The sequence below is a fragment of the Gallus gallus genome, chromosome 5 (genome assembly GCF_016699485.2).
Source record: "Gallus gallus isolate bGalGal1 chromosome 5, bGalGal1.mat.broiler.GRCg7b, whole genome shotgun sequence".
Classification (NCBI taxonomy): Eukaryota; Metazoa; Chordata; class Aves; order Galliformes; family Phasianidae; genus Gallus; species Gallus gallus.
The window spans coordinates 31,455,222-31,472,216 of NC_052536.1; the positions used below are offsets into that span (position 1 = coordinate 31,455,222).

The 16,995-nt window shown below is 36.1% G+C and overlaps 1 protein-coding gene and 1 long non-coding RNA gene across 9 annotated transcripts in view; one reads left to right on the forward strand and one right to left on the reverse strand.

Moving 5' to 3' along the window:
- Positions 1–16,995, forward strand: part of DPH6 (diphthamine biosynthesis 6) — a 293,683-nt gene that overhangs the window by 91,008 nt on the left and 185,680 nt on the right. The gene's annotated exons all lie outside the window — the stretch shown is intronic.
- Positions 6,823–16,875, reverse strand: LOC121110852. 2 transcript variants are annotated; one of them, XR_005860267.2, is made up of 2 exons: positions 16,540–16,875; positions 6,823–14,537 (listed from the first exon to the last, which is right to left on the reverse strand). It is a non-coding gene; the product is annotated as an uncharacterized LOC121110852 (long non-coding RNA). The 2 variants fall into 2 exon arrangements; XR_005860268.2 differs by having other exon boundaries at positions 6,823–14,540.

Here is a 16,995-nt window from a genome sequence, read left to right on the forward strand (position 1 = left end):
TCTTTCTAATTCACTTAAAGTCACTTAAATAATTATTCTTAAGCAAAGGTTTTACTGTATGTTACAGTGTTATACATAAGAAGCAACTATGGTTGTACAGCACAGCATGGTGTTGTAAATTATACAATGGTGTAGTATTTTATATTCAGAAACTAGATATAAAATTGTACAACTTCTACTAATATTCATTAATTTAATTCTCAATTTCAAAGACAGATAATCTTAATGAAATGTATTTTAAGATCTCACAAGTGCCCATTTAAGCAAGCTGAAAGAAATATTATCTAATAATATTCTGTTAGAATGGGAGGAGGCATACTTGCAAGAAAATATCCCCAGGAAAATCAGAGCTGATATGTAGAGTTTATTACCTGTGAAGTACTTTAGTAAAAATAGTAGTAAAATAATATTAGTTGAATTTTCAAAATCATTTATTATTGGTCAGCTCTATTTCTTCTAAGTTTTATGCACTTCCTCAATAATTTCTGTAGAAGACAAGTTTCTTGAACTCTAGGATAAAAGTTATGAGAAGAATGATGTTCTTAAAGCAGCAGTTGAGCCTCTAAAGAAAGCAACATTTTACCCTGTAGTGCTCACAAAATCCTTATTGAATTGATGCCTGTGAGTGTCTAAAGCTGCCAAGCATCTATGTTTTTTGCAACTAGTATTCCTGTAATGTCTTGTTAGGCACATGCTCAAAAACCTACACTTTCCAAATATCAAGAAAAGTATCAACACCCAGAGCTCGTATAATCCACAGATTAATTTCACAACATTGTCTGTGGGTCCTGAAAGTACTACTTATGCTCAGTTGTCAGTAATTGGCTAAAGTAAATTAAATTATCCTTGTTAGAAGTTTAGTTTTGCTCCTGTACGTCAATTCAAAGATGACTTACACACATGAGATTATTATAAAATAATGAGTCATCTGCTAATTATTTTTGACATCTAGGGTAAAAAAATATATGAATGTTCCCAGTATTAATAGAATTGGCCTATTCTTATGAAATTCAAAAACACCAAACGGACGTGATTGCTGGAAAAATTGGCACAAATTCTCACTTCCATCTTTGAAATAGTGCAGGTATTTTCTGTATCTAACTTCTATGAAGGCAAGTATAACCTGCAAATCTGTTTTTATATAATTGCATGTAAGCAGTGTTTAACCTACCTTACTTTAAATGACTTTCAACACAATGCATGCTAACTAAACATGCTATCAAATATAGTCTTTGGCCGACCACATGCTGTGTAAGGGTACCAGTGAAATACTTCATAAACAGACAGAATGCAAACATGCACAAACACACAAATCACTAATGCCATAAACAACCTCAAGCACAGTACAAACAAAATGCATGCCAAGAAACCTGCTTAAAAATGTGTATTATAGAAAAATACAGTGTCTGAAAATGTATTTGACTGTTTATTATACACAAAGCAAAACTACGCAAAATACATGGTGGCCCCTGAATGAAGCTCCTGACAAGCTCTAGATACAATGTGTTATTGTCCACCATCTCTTCCACTGATACATTATTTATGATCACAAGGATATATCTACTTATCTACTTCTCCACATACAGGTCACCTGATAAAAACAGGCAACATAGTCATGGTATGCGATCATCTGTCCCTACATGCTTATCAAATATATAAAGATCAATCAAACCAAACCAAAACAAAACAAAATAACCAAAAAGTAACAATCTAAAACATTTATTTCTGTTTTATTTCAGAATATATCAGAATTTATTTCTGATATGAGACTAGTTACTCAAATAACATTTTAATATCACGTTGTACCTGCAGGTAAATTTGCTTCTATATAGAATTAAAACATAGAATGTTTTTGGTGTATACAAGGGGCACAACTGTGCATTTGAAACCACTCGAGACCTCTCAATGACATCCCAATGAAAAAAAAATCATTACTTAGCCTGGCATGCTTCTGCCATGTGAAGCCCTCAGCCCAACGCTGGCAGGCAAATTGTCTGCAGACAAGATGGAATAGAAGTTGTCAGTGAAAATGGAATAAGGTTGTTGTTAAGTAGGAAGTACAGGGAAGATTGTCAGAGCTCTGAACCTGCCCCTTGGCAGGAGTTAGGTCTGGGTGCTGGAGTTGAGTCTGAGGTTCCTTCCCTTCAGTTAAGACCAATTTAGCCCCCAGGCTTAAGGCAGGAATGGCACAAGATTAAAGTTCATAAAATCTACTTCCCCGATTCTTCCCCTACTCACACAGCAAGCAGCATAACAGTAGTGTGTCTGGCTTTGTATTGCATGTTTAATGAATGGCCAAATGTACAACAAATAACTGTAGTATTCTCCTTGTTGGAGCTCTAGCTGTACTTTTTTCTTCTCACATAGATGCTTATTTTCACAAGAAAAAGTAGGAACATTGTGGTCTCCCCTTGCGAAATTCAGTAACACTAACAAAAGGTTTGGAGGAAAAACTGGTAGAAGAGGATAAATAAAAAGATGGACAGATAGTGCATACCTGTGTTCTGAAAGCTAAAATAGTTACTCCAATAGTTACAATACCTAGCTGGACACAGGACATCTAGCTTGGAGTTCATTGAGAAAATTAGTGGGTCAGACTCAAGAGGTCAGAAAGTAAGCTGGCAGGTAAGAGGTGCTGAGAAGACACGGAAGGGCCAGACACTGCCAAGATCTCAGCACAGGTTCTCCAGGCTTCCTACTTAACAGTTTTCAAGAAACACTGAGGTAGAAGACCTCCCGGGGCATGTCAGCTTAGGAAACAGTACTAAGCAGCATGAGAAGTTCTAAGGTGAAAAAACGTGAATTGTCTCAAAGTAAGCTAGTATCAGAAAATGACTATGTAAAACAGAACTAGTTTCAGTGATGATTAAACAAGCTATGATATGGCACTGGTTATTAGTTCTGATGACTCACATTATGGCAATTTCACCAGCTGTCCATCCAGGCACCAGAAGTCACTACTCCTTTTGTGGAGACAGGATGTTCCCCAGATACTGTTGTTTATAACTGAGCTTATTAAAATAAGTGCAATTAGTGTTCTTACAAGTAATACAGAACATCATATCCCAGATTAGATGAACGGTGCTACACAACCTCTTTAGCCATACTGTTTGGCACATGCCCCAGGAGAATTATCATTATCAGCTACATATTTAAATTCAACAAATACCATGAAACTTCATTACCAGATTGCACTGATTAAACTAGTCAAATTTTAAACCAATTAAATTAAGAGAGTGTAACTTTTGCCTTACAGCTCAGCCCTTGAACAACCACTTGTTAATTACATTATTTACTTTTCTTTGCCTTTATTAACACGTACTGAATCTGAACCTGAATAAACAGTAAGATTTTCATCCTTTGTGAAATTTTCATTAAAGGGAACAGCATGTGCCAAAACATATTTCTGAGTACTCCAGAAAGCCTTAAGAAGGTGACAAACTAAGCTATCACTGATATTTTGAAATTAAGAATGTTTTAAACCAGGAGGACATGGAAAAACAGTGGTATTTCCTAACATTTTTTCAAATCTTTTTCTAAATCAGAGTAAACCAAACAGCTATTTCCTTTTTCTCTACCCTTTTGATCATGCCGACACACAGCTTTAAATGTTCTCTTTTATTATCTGTGTATTTGTACCAAATCTGTGCCTTTTCACTGATGATTTTCTGCCCCTGAAGAATACTGATTAAGATGAACTGTGTATGCCTGCCCATTTCTAGCAGCAGCAAGTTTCCTTCAGTTTTTCATTACAATTAAGGATATGCTTGATATGGCTAGGACCATCAACAGTATTGCTTTCTAATTGAGATTTGCAAACTTGCTGGCTAGGACAAAATTCAACATTTTGGTAAATTTAGAGCCTTTCTCCTCTGGGTGCTACAATTCTGATACACACGGGTTTTGTCTGTTTGTTTGATGGGGCATTGTGTTGTTTTCTTTTGTTTTCCTCAGGCATAGGATAAGGATTTTGCTAGAAATATGATTATCATTTGTCCAAATTCTTCTGTAGAAGCAGTCCTCCATTGTTACAATAAAGCAAGTTTATTTAATTAAAAAAAAAAAAAATTAAGAAGCTGCTAAAGCTTTGGTTTCGGCATGACTGAGTATTATCCACCTGAAACCACACTTGATTGAGAAGGTTTTGGCTGTGGTGGTACAAATCCCTTGACACAAGATCAGACTTTGGGTGAGGAGGGGATATTCAAGTCCCTTCATGATAACTGACCATGACGCAGTGATTAAAGATGTTGGCTGATCTGACAGCTCCGGAGCTCCGTTACAGAAAATACAGTTGTGGCCAGAAGCCTTTAAACCCACATACTTGTCTATGTGTGTTTATTAATGCCATCACTAGTGGCAATTGCAATATATAGTTTTAAAAAATAACGTTCTATTTTTTTAAACTGGGTTTATAAAGCTCAATGTTTACTTAGAAATTAAACATTTTGGTATTGAGGCCTCTAAGGATAAGTTGGCAGTGGAAAAACTAACCTACACCAGATGGCAGAGGTTAAAGAAATACTATAAAATATGGCTTCTATTCATACAGTTCTCAGACAAACAGAACCCTAAGCAGAAAAAAAACTGTGAAAGTGGAAAACCTTTTCATTTGCTTACATTTCTCTTTGCTACTCGGCAAACCTGAGAGGTATTGTATCATCACGTATCAAGAAAGTAATATGCCAGATTGTTGTAACAGGTGGAATATGTTTGTTTGTAACACGTTGAATCTGAAATAAAGAAAGGACCAAAGTTACTAAAAGGTTCTACAAAAACATTTACAAAATGTAAGCACCTCGTTTTTGTACCTGCACAGCTTACTGAGAAAATTAGAATTTGAGTTAATAGCTCCATTTTGTACACAAAATATAAAACCAAAACTCTTAATTTTTTCCTGGTTCAATTAATTGGGTTGGGTGAAAACATATGCTAAGGAGATACTTTTACATTTGCATTTTTAATTAACAATTTCATAAATATTTTAAAAAATAAATAGAAGTTATACATGGCTTTTATCTACACTTCATCCTATTTTACCTAAAGCATATATTCTTTAAACTTCATCCTTACTTTTTTTGTTTGTTTTAGTTAGTTTGTTTGTTTTATTTGTTTCTGAAGGTTTCTAGAATAACAACTTTTTTGGTACATCAATATATTTGACATTGCCTCCTTACATTGCATTTAGATTCACTTTTATATTTTTATAACTCCAAAAACAAACAAACAAACACTGTAAAACCCAGTCTGTAAAGCAAAATGTGTTATATAGCCTATATTCTTTTAATATATGAAAATACGTGAAGTTAAAAAAAAAAGTGAGGAAAAATAACTGATGTGAACTTGGGCACAGTGGACCATGCTGTCAAAAGTATTCAGTTGTCAAAAATGCAGATGGCATAAAAGCACAGAAACAGATCAGTTATCAGAGTTCTGTTTAATAGAAGCTATTGTGTGGATTTTTATAATTGATTAGGTGCCTAATAATGTGGGTGGGTAGCCAATAATTGCTTCAAGGATGCTTAAATATTTCTTGAAAATTCTGTTTATCTGAATAGTTGAGTACTTAATACCTTGAGAGCCATAGTATGTCCAGGATAGAAATAATTGTTCTCACATGTAAATAATGGTTAAAAAGGAAAACAGCAGGGTGTCTGAGGAAGGGGAAGTTCCCTGAGATCTTGTACTTTAGTGTCCAACAAACAAACAAACAAACAAAAACAAATAAACAAAAAGCTGAACAAAATAGAAGGCTTAGAACACAATGAAAACTACTGAGCAATTTGAGGCCATTCAGCAAAGTGTTTTCATATTGAAGTTTCCATGCTACAATCACATTACTAACTAAATGGCACTACTAATGGTATTCCAAACAAGGGTTAAGAGAAGAAACAATCTACCTGGCCAACCTAACAAGTGAAACATGGAGCAGCTCTTGCATTTTCCTTCCTGAGGACTTCCCAATAGCCAGAGGAGAATCTTGAAACTTACAACTATCAGGATTGCTTCCTCATTCTTCCCATTCTATTTTTGCCCCATTTGCCTGTAAGAATAGCGTCATTTTGGTATGAATACAAAGACCCTTAGAGATGGATAGAGTCAGTGTTCATAATAAACTCATCTCTCATTGCTAGGCAACACTGAGCAATGTGAATTTGTCACTTCTGTTTGGTGCAACTTTCAATTTCACCTCCAACTGTAACAATATAGCCTGCTATATTTTAGATGCCACTGTGGTTGGATGCCATCCCAGGAAAGATGTGAACTACTACTGACAGGGAGTGAATGACTGGCAATGGGCATAAGCAGTTTTCTGATTCTTAAGCTTTGACATATAATTAATTGTTAGACTTACTCTTCTCTGAAACTCATACTTCATGATTCCCACTTGCTGACTGCCTGTTAGAAAGGAAAATGTAATACACAAATTCTCAGACAGGTGAAGTTTTGTTTGCCTGTTCACCTCTTTTCATGTAGTACTTCTTCTGTTCATATTTTTCTCAATCATTTGCCTTTTTGAAGGATGACTATACAATTCAGATTTTAAGTACCCTCAGCCAAGTGAAAATCAGTATTTCTAAGGCACATATAATCGTTTGTTTAAATAAATATGTTACTTGTGCTGAGAAATTAAGGTTCAGATTATAATAGATGCTGAACAGCCTCACACACTGTTGAGAAGTACCCTTGGCATCCACAACCATATTTCCGAAGTTGCTCAGGAGCTCAGATGACTGCATAATTAATACTGTAGTCACAGGTGTTTTAATAAAAAATGAACCCCCCCACCACTCATGATAAATAGATTTGTGTTATATCCTATCTTTTTTTTCTTTTCTTTTCTTTTTTTTTTTTAATTAGAGGAGTGACAATGTTGTTTTGAAATTTTGTGTATGATTGTCTAATCTTAGTTTTTATGTATCCACTCTATAACATTTGAAGAATGTTAGGTCTATCTGGGGCTAGAAAAGGGAAAAATGAGAAATTAAATTGTTATATAGCTCAAATGAGGGACAAAATATACACTTTAGATAAAATAAACATCTTTTAAAAAATCATCATTCTCAGCAGTCATTTCTTTAAACTTTTAGAAATATTTCATGGTGACACTAACTACAGAAATATGTCAAACAAGTGAGAATCTTAATAATATTTTAGTCTTTACATATTTTCACAAACTCACTGAAAACAAAAGGAGTTTCTGTAACTGTATGAATGAACCATGGCATGCGCGTGTTCTTTTAAGAAAGGCCAAGGGTGCAGTTCTATTTTCTTAGCTCTGCTTTCATATTTATGTGTCTCATTTCCAGCTCATTGCTGATGCCTTAGTTGCACTATCCATCAACACTTTTATCCTCCTTGTTCCTCAAAAAGAACATAAAATCCTTTTTTATGTGGTGGTAATATTATTGCAAATAAAAGCAAATACCAAAATCTTTATTAGTCTGCCAAAATAATAAACTATTTAATAAAAGCATGCTGTAAAAATAAGGTCATTTGCATCACTCAAGTTTCTTGCAGGATATACAGAGAATTATTGGTCAAAAAGTACAAACTGACAGCAATTATTTCTGTTGTTGATCTAATGCTGCCTGAAAATGGGTTAAAAAATGCAGTCAGGTTTTGCTAGTTTGCTGTCTTTAAATGTTTGTTTTTAAAGCTGTTGTACACAGAGGAGCCTGGGAGAATCAAATTTTTCAGAGCTCTTTTTTTTTTTACCACTCTTTTCCATAACTGAAGAAGGTGAGATTGTACAGAATCTTCTAGAAATCTTTAAGGCAAAACTTACTGCAATGTTTTGACTCCCATATTGCCGCAGCATCTATCATCCAAATATTTACCATTTTTATATTCCACATTAATTGTATTTGGTTAAGATTTCTGTCAGCTTTAGCTCTATGATATTTTCGGCTTTCTCTTTTGTCATTCATGAGGACAGATCAATGCAAAGATTTTATTTAAGAACTTGATTAAATATTTAAAGTTAGTAAAAATATGATTTTCAAAATCATGTTTCTAATGTCTGATCCTTTTTCTTACTGAACCACAACCTGATCATTATTTTCTCATTGCAATTTCTCTCCCCATCTGGCAGTTCTGCAGATACGTTACTGGTAGAGCATAGAGAAATCATTTGCCGTGGTGAGATTTAAATATTGTTTGTGATGCCCCTGTATACTTACCCAGAAGAACCTGCAAACAAACATTAAAAACAAGCTACTCTTACAAAAGTTATCCATCAGACATTTACCATAACTGCCACAGTGTAAATATTATGGATTGATATTTAGAATTGAGTTAAAAGATTTCAGAATAGATTGTTTTGTCTATAATTATTACACTGATATTTTGTAACTATTAATCTCAAAATACTCTGCAAACTATAACTATGCCTACTTTACAGATAGAGAAGCTGACATAAAGAGCAGCTGAAATTGCACAAATAATCATACAAGTTATTTACCAGAGAATCAAATTCTAACATTCATATCACTGGTGGTGTCCCAGTATTTTGTGGTTTTACTGCCTCTGCTTCTTAAGTGCAGTAGGGGTACTCCTCTTAGATATTTAAAGGATGAGACCGATATAGAGTATAAATATTTTTAAAAATATATGTATTGAAATGAGTAATTCATGGAGCCCTGATAGGGTATTCAGTCATGCTCTAAACCATAAAACAGCCAGGAGTCATCCTCCTCACTTCACAGACTGCAGCCTGTTGAAAGCTGAATTATCTCTTATATGAAATAACGTTTAGGATGTCACATCATATATGCAGGGTAGATAAACACAGGAGTACCCCTTTTCTTATTATGAAGTTGAGGAAATTTGGTATTTACATACAGTAATAGACAGTATTAGATTCAGAACTGTAAATTTCTGTCTTGCAAACATTTGAGCTGAGTTACACATTCCAGTAAAGTCATCCACCTGTTTTCAAAATTAGCTAAATCAGTAGTTTCCAAAGTTGACTTGTCTGGATAGTAGACACAGCCACAGCAGATGCTAGAATAGCAGCTCCCAGCTATATGTAGGACTGTGCACTTCAGCAGGAAGAGCTGTTCAGTTCCCATGACAATTGAAATACAGAATGTGTATAACAGTTTCAGAATACCCCATCACTAATCAGCAGTATGGTTTAAATTAAAAGCACTTGCACTGTATGTGCTTAGTATTTATTGGGACTGCTATGCTCTGTATACATCATTAAGAGAAACTGTACAGATGGGATTTTAAAAGACTTAGATAATTATATGAATGTTAATTAGAGCTTTGTCTAGTCGGGCTAAGATAGGAAATAAAGATATCATCAAAGCACAGTTTTCAAAATATGATATATACTGTATTACCTGTAAAAATTAGCAGATTCACAAAGGTCTTTTAAGGATTATTTTTGAATTGAGTGGTTTAGGTACAGAAGTTAAATAAATGGTCAGTAGTGAAACAAATCAGGGAAAGATCCCTGTAGGTTATAATTTGTGACTGAAAACACTATAGATAATTGAAATTCCCTTCATTTTTCATCAAACAAACAAACAAAACAACAAAGAAACAGAAAATAGACAATGGCAGCTTGCAAACTGAAATTAATGTCCACACAAGAAGAAACAGGGATAGCTGTCCCTCTGGCTTAACTACATAGGTGACTAAAGCCAGAAAATGTGTGAAATGACCCCACAGTTGACAATCTAGCTTTTCCAGCAAATCTTGGCAGATGGATATTAAAACTTCTGCTCATCTCAGCTCTTACTCCTGAAGTTGGAAAGATTCTGTACGAGTACAGCACACTGTAAAACTGTATGTTTGTGAAAGTCATACTGTTTACTCAAAGATCAGAGACAAAGTGTCCTGGTTTTTGTTTTTTGCCAAATTTTTTAGGCATTACAGAACCAATGGGACAATGAGAAGAGCTCTTTTTTGTTCAAAACCAATTCTTATCAATAAGGTAATCAGAACTGTCTTTCAGGCTGGTGCAAAGTATTTTAAACACAACATAAAAGAAAGCATACAGACAAAGCAGTGCTGGAAAGGAAGTAACATGCCCTTATATTTAGCATTTGCCCACTTGTCACTCTTAAATTCTCATCTGCTTTTCAAATGGAGTGTAATCTAATTTTTATGCATACTGTATGCTCACACAGACAATTTCCTCATTTCAGAGTATGTTGTTTGGGAAAGGCTTTTGTACTTTTCCTTAACCTGTTTCAGAAATAGCACTGTCACCATTTGTCTCAGTAATATATAGTATGATGGAAATCGACATTTTTCTGTACAGAAGTGAAAAGAATATTGGTTTTATCAAAGACTGAATCCCCTCTTTCCCTCCAGTTAGATTTGAATTCGGTCACTTCAGGGCTTACTGTGTAGGATGATTTTAAGCAACGGTCCCAGTGGTTGCAGGCTCTATCACCTTATAATTGACCATGACAGGAATTATATGTCCAAAGCCAAGGGGTAGAGTGAATAGCATATGTCAGGGTCAATTATAAGGTGGAAGACCCTGCAACAAAAAAGACTGTACTGATTAGAGCATGATGTTGGCATGGGAGCTGACGCTTCAATGTTATTTGAAAGGGCACTGTCAAATCCACCCTTCCTTGAGGTCTGAAAATCAGAGGCATATTATGTCAGTCGTTTATGCTACAATGTAATAAAGTTCTGTTGGATGCTGGAAGTTACAACTGATTTGTTGCTTTCCTTGCAGTGATAAAATGCTTTATCTTTCACAGTTAAGCTTGCTATTTTCCTAATTAGGACATACTAATACTCCATACTTATTAGACCAATTGTCCCATGGAAAAGCTTACTGTAAGATTAAAACAGTTTGAACGCAACACAGTTAAAAATTGTTTTGATTTTTAAAGTTAACATTATTTGTTCTGGCACAATTGAACACAATAGGAACAGTGGAGTACAAAGAAAACAGTCCTTTTTATTACTTAAAGCTATGTTATAAATATTTTATGACATGGGAAAATTTTTGCAGTAAAACAAATGAGCCAAAAAAGCTGCTGTTTGCTTATTCCCCTGAAACTTCAGCAGTTTTAGCCTACTCAAATATTCCTAACCAGTGATGAACTGCAGCACCATTTAATAAGTGAGTAATTATCCCAAATTATCTATCACTACAATAAGATGCTGCCATTCAGTTTTAGATTTCATGAAACAAGTTCAATTCCCAGATTCTTTCTTTAAAGCTGTTTCTTTAAAGTTTTGCATCTCTTTAAAAATAGACCAGTCACTTCTGCCTCCAACATCCCAGTGATTTAAACTGTGATGATGGAGAAGATACTGCAGCTTAATTTCATTAACTTGACAGCTCATTTCTCCCTGTTCTCAAGGATTATTACTCTGACCACATTTTTCCAAGGTATTTTGTAACCATCAAATACACGACTAATTCTCAATAAGTTAACGCCTGTAGCTATAGAGTCAAAGTTGTTGGATGATGGACATGTTATAAGGATTGCTGAGTCTAAACAATCTTCTCATCCTCTAGAACAGTTAATGAGAGATAATAGATTTTAGTACATAGAAATGCTTCAAAATTTCTATTTTCAGAGTCTTCATTGGCAACTAATGAAACTTCACAGGAAATACATCATCTTATATATTAGAAACTTTGTTTTGAAAATTGTACATGTAATTCTTCACAATATAAATTCACCTCTGATCCATATTTGTAACAGCGTAACATTGGAAAAGCCCTCACATTTGTTTTGTATATAAAAATGTTATGCAAATTTTAAAACTGAAATGTTTATTTCTAAAATAAGCATTTTCTTCTTCTTTTCTTCATAAGAGGGAAAATGAAAAATGAATATACAGGATTATTTAACCTGTAAATACAATGTCCGTGCTTAATTTTTCCACCACAATCAAAATTAAAATAAATCAGAATAGAACCTTCTTAGGTACTACTGGCTCTTCGTAAAGGCAGAAGTAATCAGATATTTTTTTCCCCATTGAGAGTACTAAAGGACTTCCTTTGGAGAAAAGACAGCAAAATCCCATGGATTAAGAAGAACAGAAAAAAATAGGCAAATGGAGGATTTTGCCAGTCTCACTTGACAGTTTCCCTTGGTGGTAATTACTTATAGTAGTTTAACTAATAAAATAAAAATTTTGAACACTGAAAACAGATCTACTCAAGGGGAAAAACTACTCAGCTTCAGATGAATACAAATTTTAACTTGTGCTAGTTTCTTCTGGAAATGGAAACAGAATGGTCATTTTCATGGAGGCATGACATCAAAAGGTTTTTATTATTATTTTTTAACTCGCTGTAGATCCGTAGATTGATTAATGAAAAGGAAGGAGTTTATCAAAAGCTTGGAAGAAGTGTCATCATATATGTACCTTTACTTATTAGTCAAGAAGGTGAATAATACTGTCTTAGCCTAAATTCCCTTCCTGTTACAGTGGGTAATAAATACAGGTCTGCCAGTCTCTTTGAATGCTAGAGGATGAAGGAAAGTTGCTGGACTACATAGTTGAGCAAAATAGGTCAAATTATCCTGGAAAATGACAATCCTTATCAAAACTAGGAACTATAGGATTAGTTGTATATATTTTTAATAGCGTTCATATAGATAAAGCACTTAACAGCAAGTCTGCAGGTCTGATAAAAGTCAGCCTTTGTGTGCAGTGCAGAGAGTGATGACCAGATCTGAGTGAATGGCTGGAGACAAACCTGGAGTCACTGTCTAAAAAGGTGAACAGTGTGATATGGTGTTCAAACTAATCTCAGTAGGGTGCATAATCTCAGGCATAATACCTTAGTAGCATGGTTATACAGAATGCAGCAATTCAGCAAAGCTGTTTATATCTGCTGAACTTGAAATGAAGACAGAATGACCCTCAGTCCCCAGATGGGGAGATACACATTTAATAGTATGTCAGTACAGCACGTGCTTCCAATCTAGAAGTTTTTTACCCCCCAAATAACTTCAGTGTCTCTCACAGAAGAGTTGATAATGTCCTTTTAACTGGGAAGTAAGTGGAAATTCAGGAAAGTTGTCAGTGCCGGTGTACTAGAACTGATGAGTCGCGGCCTGAAACACTGATTGATTGCTTGGGGGAAGGACCGGTCAGCCCTGGGAGCACAGGTGAAGGCAATTCACCTGTGTGACTGGAAGAGCCTGGCTCCACCTCTTAGACCCCATTTAAGGGCTGACTGCCACTCTGGAAGGATTTCTGGTAGGAGATTCCTTCCTAGATCTTCCTAGATCTTCTAAAGCCTAGATCTTTGGAGCTGGGTGAGTGCATTTACTTTCCTGTGAAATACCATCCTATCCGTGCTGGTCCCTTTGTTGTCTCATTTTTGTATTGCCCTTCCACCATGCTAATCTTTCCAATTGTAACAGGCAGGAACCTAAATGAGCTTCACAGACAGTTCCTTGTCTAGAAAGGCTGATGTATTCACTTTTAAAACCTAAAATAATATTTCTGTAGTAACAATTTTGGGCTTTAACAGCAGAGACAATGCTGTCACCTGATATGGGAGGGAAACCCTTCTGGCTGCAGGTGGGTCACAGGGGGGGCACCTCAGCAAAGGATGGTAGGTAGCACAGATGGCAACCCCAGAGCTCTCACAGCAGCTTGGCTTGGCAAGCAAAGGAAGAAGTTTTTCAAAATCCTTGTTTTAAAATGGAAATATTCTTCTAATGCTATGTCTACCTTATATATGCAGTATTCCATTACTTACTGGTGATTATAATATGAAGCCTTTTAATTAAGAACTATAGCAGTTCACCTTTAACTGCCAGTCACTGGGTAATTGGCCCTTTTCTAATAGGCACTGCAGCTCAGGTATGCTAAAGTGGCTGTTTCCCAGAATAACTTACTGAAAGTAAGTTATTTTTGGAACTCATTTATAAGAGAACTTAATTAACTATTCCAGGTTGTTAGGGATACTGCATTGCAATTCTTAATCCTCTGTCAGATTTCTCCACTAATATTAATTCATTATTATTATTTTCAACTTTCTAGGCAGAAAATGGTGAGAAAGAATCACTGAGCCATCACTGGTTTTCTGTACAAACTAGCCAGTACTTTTCCAATAAGAAAGAAAGCTTTGAACTTTCTTGCTTCAGCTACTGCAACAGTATAGTAGAATGTCTTGGGCAACCAGTTTGACAGATGATGCAAACTCTTTTGTCCACTGTCATATGGCAAAATATTTTAAAAGCACCAGAGCTATTTCATCAGGTGGATGAGAGTGAAAAGATTTACCTACTGAGTATGTTTCAAATTATGTGAAACTAGGGTCCTCCTGGGTAAAATATAATTTGTTTTGCAGCTTCACTTTATTAATTTGCTATTGAGATATCTCACATGCTGAATACGCTTTTTATTTGTGCAAGTAATTAGTGATGTCTTCACAAAATGGAAGCGAAAATTCCAGTCTCATGAGCAAATGAAGCAGGCTTTGGTCCTGTAGTGTCATATGTAACTTCTAGTTCAAACAACAAGTCTGACTTTTAAGTGGAAATTCTGTTTCTTGGAAGCTGTAAAATTGAGTGCAACAGAACCATCTGCTGAAAAAGAAACAGCATTGTGTCAGTTAGACTAATAATAATGGACTTACGAGAAAGTAGGAGACTTCAGAATCGTTCTGAATTATTCAGATCCTTCCAGAGCTTCTAACAATGATATTTAGAAGAGAGCTTTACAAGTCTTTGAATTTGTTATAAAGTTATGTGATTAAAAGTGTTGATTTTATAGCATCTGCATGTTCTAAAGTAGAAAAAAGTATGTATTTTTTACATTATATGTATTGTTCTTAAACATAGTAAATAAACATCTTTTAGAAGTTCACAAATACTAGATGAATTCCTTTTTTTTATAACCAGAAGAAAAATATTTTGTTCTAGAACAGAAAAGACAGGAGGTAACGTATGATGATTGTATTTTTTCCCCAGTAAATAAAATACCTTTACTCTGCCTTCTTTTACAGTTCCTCAGAGGTGCTGTAATCTTCTACCAGAACACCTACTATACAACGTTGCTTGATTCAATTTTTTTAATGTAATCTAAAATCTTGGAGTCCCCTGGATTTGCAGCTTTAGTTCAGAACAGGCCTCCATTACTTTTCAGAGCAAAAAAACCAACCAAACAAAAAAACACCAACCTCATTAACATGACCCCTGTCGTTTCATCAGAATTTCAGTTTTTTCAGGTTTAAGTAACCTGGGTACCAATCATTCAGTAAGTTATAAAATGCAAAAATGGCTTTCTAAGAAGTATGCATTAAGTCATCACAAAACTACAAGAAAATCAAACTGCCTTGTAATTCCCAAGTAAGTCCAATATTTTGTCTCACAACTGATGGCTTGTCATGGCCAAAGCATGAGCTGAGGATATATATATTTTTAAAACATGGGATTTTTCATAATTATTCCTATACAGAAAAATCTGTTACCACACCTGCATAACTACTTCTCAATTTTTACACTAATTTTTTTTTGCATTTTTTTTCGGAAGTGTATTTAGTAAGCCATTATTGCCTTTATATCTGCCCAAAATCAACCACTCTTATATTGCAAATTGCAGGAACTTAGTGTACAAATATACAAATCAAGTACAGTCAAATCATCTGGGAAGGAAAAAAAAACAAAAGCAACAAAATAAACTTCCCAGAAATAGTTATTGGAAACTCGTTTGTGAGCTGTTAAAAAAAATCTTAAATACTTTATTTGTCTCTCCAGGCATTACAGGATTTATTTTGGTGCATTTGTCGCTATAATTTCACTAAAAATAAAATGCTTTTTAAAAGGAATTTTCTTATCTATTTTCATTCATCTTTTCTCCTCGTGGGAACTTCAAACACAACAAATTGTGAGCAGGCAAATTGTTTCTCAGAGCCTTGCACTAGGCCTTAATGATACAGGTTGTTACAAAGTACATAATATCATGTTACATAGGGCTGAGAAGATAGCACGTATAAAGCATACCCTCGTCCTCAGCTTTGAGGAACAAAGCCTTTCATGTTAGCACTGGCTGTGCAACTCAATTCACATGGAACTGGTGTGTTAGAGCTTCTGGTCAGGGTAACATACAGTCTGTATGCAGTCATAACTGCTGGCTCATAGGGGATTAACTGAACCCAGCAGACTGGGGTCTGACTGCAAGTTACTACATGTGCCTGATGACTTTCTGTAGCAAACTCTTACAGGACAAGCAACAAACAGCTATGCAGGGATCTCCAGCCCCATTCTGAGTACACGAGCCTGGGGAATGGTGGGCTCTCACAGCACTACCCAATACCTAGCTGTGGTACCCCCAGCAATGTTGTTGTTCTGTGGTGTAAGACTTCAGGGGTAGTTGCTATTTCACCTGCTGAACTATCCAGCAGGCTTTGTCTTTGACTTGGGAAAGAGAAAATTGAGTCTGTATTCAGAGGCTAGACTTATATAATACCATATAAGTCTATATCAATCATACCATACATAATAATACCATATTGATTCAGCCTACAGACCTACAGTGGTGTATATTGTGTGCATAAGGGTCTGGTTATTAGCGAAACTGACTCACAAGGAGGATTACATTAGGTTTGCGGCCAGCGGAAGCAGAGCTCAGCGCTGCAGGTGGACATTTCCCACGTGCGCCTGCAACAGGCAGTCCTCCTCCTCCCACCCGCCCTGTCCGCACTCGTCCTCGCGACACCGCAGTGACGGGAAAGGGTCTCCCCAATGGGGACTGCGGGAGCACGCAGCTCTACCCGGCCCCGCCATGAGTTGGCTCGGGGTGACGAGCTGTGAAGTTCCGTAGAATTTCCTCCCAACGCACCCGGCCCTCCCGTACCATAACGAAGCAGAAGAAGAACTGGGCTGACCTAGCGGCTGCGTCCGCTGTGCACGGAACAAGCGGACCGCCCGGGCCTAGCAGCAGTAGGCGGCCCGCCCGCACGTAGGCGCCCCGTGCGCTGCCTTCCCCGGCACCTCCCACTGCCGAGCTCCCCTCCGGGCCGGCCCTGGCCACCGCGCCCCT